The sequence below is a fragment of the Bos grunniens genome, chromosome 8, assembly GCF_055505025.1.
Source record: "Bos grunniens cultivar Pamir isolate PY7600 chromosome 8, Bosgru_T2T1.0, whole genome shotgun sequence".
NCBI classification, from domain to species: Eukaryota; Metazoa; Chordata; class Mammalia; order Artiodactyla; family Bovidae; genus Bos; species Bos grunniens.
This window is the reverse complement of record NC_141172.1, coordinates 65,807,623-65,814,218: the sequence shown is the minus strand read 5'-3', so window position 1 is coordinate 65,814,218 and position 6,596 is coordinate 65,807,623. Positions and strand designations below refer to the sequence as shown.

General features: G+C 42.5%; 1 pseudogene; it reads right to left on the bottom strand.

Moving 5' to 3' along the window:
• Nucleotides 1-5,794: 5,794 nt before the first annotated feature.
• On the bottom strand, nt 5,795-5,958 carry LOC147367293 (U4 spliceosomal RNA; annotated as a pseudogene).
• Between the last annotated feature and the right edge of the window lie 638 nt (nt 5,959-6,596).

The window sequence follows — 6,596 nt, the reverse complement described above, 5'->3', positions numbered from 1 at the left end:
CCCTTATCTTTATATCCGTTTGATATTACCCTCATCCCATAAATGCTGGAAATGAAAGTGTTAGTCGCTCAGTTATGTCCAGTTCTTTGTGACCCCATGGACTGTAGCCGGCCAGGTTCCTCTGTCCATGGATTTCCCAGGCAAGAATACTAGAGTGGGTTTCCACTTCCTTCTCCAGGGTATCTTTCTGACCCAGGGATTGAACCAGGGTCTCCTAGGTTACAGGCAGATTTTTCACCCTTTGAGCTACCAGGGAAGCCTATAAGGGCTGGAGGCTGAGCTGAGATGCATACTCTCCTGGGACTCATTAACCATAGATTGTTCCATGAGTCAGGCAATTGCTCATACGATATGGGACACATTTGAGCAGAAACTTTCACCAAACAAAAGAAAAGCAAGAACCATCAAGTGCAGCTGCACACCTTTGGTCTGGGTGCTTTTGATGGCTTGCAATCTGGAGGCTCAAACCTTCCAAAAAAGCCATTGGTTTGTTTGAAGTTTACTCTTTTGTTTGTTTGCTTTGTTTTTTTTTTTTTTTTTTTCTTGTATTTTGGCTGCACAGCATTTGGGATCGTAGTTTCCCAGCTAGGGATCAAACCTGTGCCCCCTGCAGTGGAAGCATGGAGTCTTAGTTCCCTAAGACTAAACATGGTCCCTAGTTCCCACTAGGGAACTCCTAGATGCCATTGTTTTAATCAGACATGGCAATGCTGAGACCCACAAGCTATCAAGTTTGGTTGATACAAGCCCTGTGACCCAAAGACCGTCAGTGATGAAACCAACAATTGAGACTAAAGGTCATAGCAATTGGCCAGACTGGAGGGCCTTTCTGCAGGCAAATGCTGGAGTTCCAACCTAATCCACAGATATTTTAATTGGCGAACAATCTGACACCCTATTAATAACATATTGCCCCTTCTAGGTCTATCAAATTTCTAGAGATAGTAAACAACTCATCCTGAACAGGCATACTAACCTATCCAAAGCCCATGGCACCAGTCACCTCTTCTACCAAGCGTTCACACTTTCCACCTGCCCTAATCACCTCTGGGCCAGTTACCAGACAACAAGGGATAGCCTCTAAGCCCCACAGCCTAGTGAAATGATTCAAACCAGCCAATTTAAGCTTGTTTATCCTGCCTTGCCTTTTCCCTCCCAAAGAAACCACAGTAAAGGCTCTTATCTCATTTTTCCCAACTCCTTGAACATTTTGACTAACCCTGGAACTATGTTATGCCCTCTTCTCTTGGAATCTGTGAGTGTAACAAACTATCATCCCAATAGAATTGATCTATTGGCTTTACAGTATTTAAATGATAATAAGACCTATGTTTTAAAAAACTTAGGCCATAATGCCTTTGGTGGCTCAGTGGTAAAGAATCCACCTGCCAATACAGGAGATGTGTGTTCGATCCCTGAGTCAGGAAGATCTCCTGGAGAAGGAAGTGGCAATCCACTCCAGTATTCTTGCCTGGAGAATCCTGGAGGAGCCTGGTGGGCTATAGTCCATGGGGTTGCAAAAGAGTAGGACATGACTTAGCAACTAAAACAACAAAAAAATGCCTGGGCAATCTACCCTTTAGGCTCATCAAATGAAGAGCCTCATGGCTACCTCTCCAAGGCGGATATGAGATGAATTCTCTGTCTGCCCCTTGCTGAGGTCCACTGGTGCCCCTGCTGCCTCTTCCCTAACCCCATGGTGCCCTCCTCTTCCACAACAGCAGGGCTCGCCCTACCTGGAATATTATATCCTGGGTGAGGAAGAGCCCCTTCTCCTACTGGTCTGAGAATGCTGTTAGGGACCAGTTATTACCCTGTTCAGACTATTCCTGCCCTTGAGACTGGGCTGGGCCCTTTGAAAGTGACTCACAGATTATTTTTCATCATTTTAGTGATCTCTCAGGTTACCTCTAATTGCTGCTGTTGTTGTTCAGCTGCAAGTTGTGTTGACTCTTTGCAACCTCATGGACTATAGCAAGTACACCAGGGTCCTCTTCCTCCATTATCTTTAATTAACTTATCATAAAACTCTGAAAGTCTCAAAACTAAACTAATTCTAAGCCACTGGCATTTTAATGTGGATTTGTGCCACACAATTCAGTACGGAATTGTTTTTGTTTTAACACAGTTCTCATGGATCCTTCTATACTTGAGTTACTTTCTTGCCAAACTCATTATGGGTAGGAACCCCTATTTCTCCTTTATATGCACGCAATGTGGGAGACTGGGGTTTGACCCCTGGGTCAGGAAGATCCCCTGGGGAAGGGAATGGCTATCCACTCCAGTATTCTTGCCTGGGGAATTCCATGGACAGAGCAGCCGGGCAGGCTACTGTCACAGAGAGTCACACACAACTGAGCGACTAACACTTGCACTGCTCAGTTTTGTCCAACTGTTTGTGACCCCATGGACTGCAGTCCAGCCCTCCAGACTCCTCTGTCCATGAAGTTTTCCAGGGAAGAATACTGGAGTGGCTTACCATTTCCTTCTTCTGGGGATCTTCCTGACCCAGGGATAGAACCTGCATCTCCCAAGTCTTCTGCATTACAGGTGGATTCTTTACCACTGGGCCACCTGGGAAGCCCCATTTCTCCTTTACAGTTTGGATAAATGTTAGGTGCTCATTAAAGACTTGTCTCATCAACTCACATGGACAGAACTGATTATAATAGCTGCTGTATCTTCAGGTTAAAATCAGAAAGAAAAATGTCATTAGGTCAAAGGTTTCCCAATTCAGTTAAGGAATTCAGTTTAATTGCCAAAAATGTGGGCTTTAACACAGGACACTGAAGTAACAAACAACCCACGGGCAGCTGTCCATTGTTCTGTCCACATGTGTGGCTTTATCTAAGTTATCTGTGTGTTAAGGCTCGTCTCCCTACACTTCTGCTCTGAACAGTCTGAGACAAATGAGCAAAAGAGACAGATTCTCCCATTTCTCAATCCACAATTGATGCAAGCAATTGTTAGGCAATCAAATTGGAAAACCAGCCATAGATGACCCCAAAGCAAATCCATTAACCCTGAGATAAGTGAGGAGCCTGGTGGGCTGCAGTCCATGGGGTCGCTAGGAGTCAGACACAACTGAGCGACTTCACTTTCACTTTTCATTTTCATGCATTGGAGAAGGAAATGGCAACCCACTCCAGTGTTCTTGCCTGGAGAATCCCAGGGATGGCGGAGCCTGGTGGGCTGCCATCTATGGGGTCGCACAGAGTCAGACATGACTGAAGCGACTTAACAGCAGTAGCAGCAGTAAGTGTATCCCAAGTTTTATGATCATTTTTGCTCATGTTTTACTAGCACCCTTACCACTGGGTCTCTCTAGGTTCAAGCTGCTTAAAGTGTGCTCTGTGGACCAGTAGGCTTTACCTCCTTCAGGAGGTATTGGAAAAGCATGCTATCAGACTCCCTGACCCAAGACCTCAGAGTCAGAATCTTCATTTTAATCAGATCCCAAGGTAAAGTAGGTGTATGTCAAGTTTGAGAAGCACAGGTATAGGAGAACTAAAATAAAAAGACTCCATTTTCACCCCGTGTAGGTTTTGTTTGGGGGATTTCTTTTTCTTCTCACCAAATTTTGGAAAAGGTAGAATAGTTCAGGTATGCTGCTGCTAAGTCACTTCAGTCGTGTCTGACTCTGTGCGACCCCATAGACGGCAGCCCACCAGGCTTCCCCGTCCCTGGGATTCTCCAGGCAAGAACACTGGAGTGGGTTGCCATTTCCTTCTCCAATGCATGAAAGTGAAAAGTGAAAGTGAAGTCGTTCAGTCGTGTCCGACTCTTAGCGACCCCATGGACTGCAGCCTACCAGGCTCCTCGGTCCATGGCATTTTCCAGGCAAGAGTACTGGAGTGGGGTGCCATTGCCTTCTCCGTAGTTCAGGTATAACACTGAGAAAAGCAATGAAACTTTTAGTCATTTGCGTTGTTGACTCCAATAGCATTAGTTAGGTTAGTTCATCTCTTAGGGAAATTCCAACAAGACAGTATATTAATTCATTTTTCTACCTAGATCCTACATTCTCTTTCCTGCCCTTCCAAACCTTTAGCTTTAGCTATTTAGTTTAGTTTCTTTAGCTATTTAGTTTCTTCAGCTATTCCTTGGATTCTGTGATCATCCTTATACCTTTCTTATAATTTCTCCTTGTGCTTGACTTGGGTAGATTTGGCTTCTGTTGCCTATATTTAAAGAACTCCAGTATGAATAGCTCCTTCATAGAGCAGCTATGAGGATCAAACGAAATGATGTAAATGAAGCACTTAGCATGGTTTAGACCAATAGAAAAATGTCAATACATTTAGATACTCTGATTGCAGTGATTTGAACTTTGAAGGGCTGACTAGAGAGAAAAGGGTTACTAAAGATTCTTGCTTCTGTTCACAGGGATACTAGGAGCTTTGAAACTGAGGCTGAAAAGGGTTTCAGGGTCAGGCCTCTTTTTATACCTTCTATAAATAGGCATAAAGAGTCTCAGGCCAGTCATTGTTAGCTTTCAAAGTTATGTTTATATGATTTCATAATGAATTACTCTCTAAAAAGCGAGAAGTGGTACCCGCCCAGAGACCACCACCTCCTGTAGCGCAGTTCCTCCAGGGTATTACAACAGAAATTAAATTATCAGGAACAAGGGAACAGGATCAAATTGGTGACAGTGATCCCAACAAAGTATCATGCTCCTTTTGTTCCCCCCAACCAATGATATTTCCCTTTGATGGAATCACTTACTGAAAGTTCTGGTCCTCAAACACCTGATACAGACTTAAGGCACATGGGAACTCTGTATATGATGAAGCTGGCATCTCAGAAACAGTAGGGGAAAAGTACTACTTTACAAATGACAATTAAGTAGTTAGTTGGGACAAAAATATTGGGTCTATGCCTTAAACACACACTCACATAAGTTCTGCATAAACCCAATATTAAACTGTAAGAAACAAATTCACTAAAGGACTAGAGGAAAGCATTGGAAAATTATTTTTGGGTCTTTGGAGTGAAAAGTCTTTTTAAGCATAACTCAAATCAATAAGACACCAAAGGTTGATAAGTTGGACTTTGTAAAAGTTTAGAAAACTGTGTATGATAAAGTATATACAAGCATATGCCATCTACTGTGCTGAGTCACTCAGTCATGTCTCTTTGCTGCTCCATGGACGTAGCCTGTCAGGCTCCTCTGTCCAAGGGATTCTCCAGGCAAGAATACTGGAGTGGGTTGCCATTCCCTCCTCCAAGGGATCTCCCCGGCCTAGGGATTGAACCCAGGTCTCTGGCATTGTAGGTGGATTCTTTACCATCTGAGCCACCAGGGAAGCTCAAGAATACTGGAGTGGGTAGCTTAACCCTTCTTCAGGTGAACTTCTCAACCCAGGGGTTTCCTGCATTGCAGGCGGATTCTTTACCAGTTGATCTACCAGGGAAGCCTCACTTATGCCATAGACAATTTCAAAAGACAAATGACAAATTGAGAAAAAATACTTCTCAAATCATATCACAGACAGAAGGTTAATCTCCCTAACACATAAAGAAACCTCTAAAATTAATAAGAAAAAAGATAATGACTTAAAATGAGACAATTTTTTAAAAAAGAAATAATAAATAGCTCCTATTAGTCCATTTAGGAACTAAATTGTTAAACACACATACACAACTTGAGATTGTACTGAGACAGCATTTTCACCTCTCAAGTTGGCAAAACCTTCAAGATTTAATAACACCCTCTGTTGGCGAACACACAGTAGAGATAATGGCACTTTCAAAGAAATGAGAAGGCTTTCAATGTACTGATACGGAAGTTTCTCTAAGGAAAAAAGCAAAATACAGAACCATAGATGTAGTGTATTATCACTTATGGTTAAAAAGGGGGAGGGCAGAGAATGCATTTTGAGAAAAATTTTCAATTAGCAGTAATCACAGCTCGGATAAAGCTCATTGACTGTGATACTGCCACTGTGCAAAGCTTTGTTTTGAAATGTATAAATGTCTTTGCCTGTGTATGTACCCATGAGCTCTGAGAGCTCACACACACACACACACACAACAAACCTAGTAACAGGATGTGGTTGGAATTTGGGGCTGGGGAAGGAAGATCTTTCACTGTCATACCTTTTTGTGTGTTTTCTTTTTTTAAAATGCTTGTTGAGGTACTTGAATGTATTGCTTAAGAGTGATAACTAAAAAAATAACATCAAAGAACCAAGAATAAAAATAAAATGAAGTTCATATCTTTTAAGGAAGACTCAGGAATTTGAGGTTTTTCCATGTGCTGAAGTTCTAAGGAAATTAATTATATGATGAACATTTGTAGAGCCTGTATACTTTACAAAGTACTTGTTTCCTTGTTCTGTCTACATTGTACCATTGCTCCTTCAATTTTTAAGGCAAACAACAAAGTCAGTTTTGTTATCGACATTTAATAATAGGTGAGAAATTTCCTGGTGGCACAGGGGATAAGAATCCTCCTGTTAATGTGGGGGATGCATGTTTGATCCCTGGTCAAGGAAGATCTCACATGCCACAGAAGAACTAAGCCCGTGGGCCACAACTACTGAGCCCACATGCCTAAAACCTGTGTTCCACAACAAGAAAAGCCATCCCAA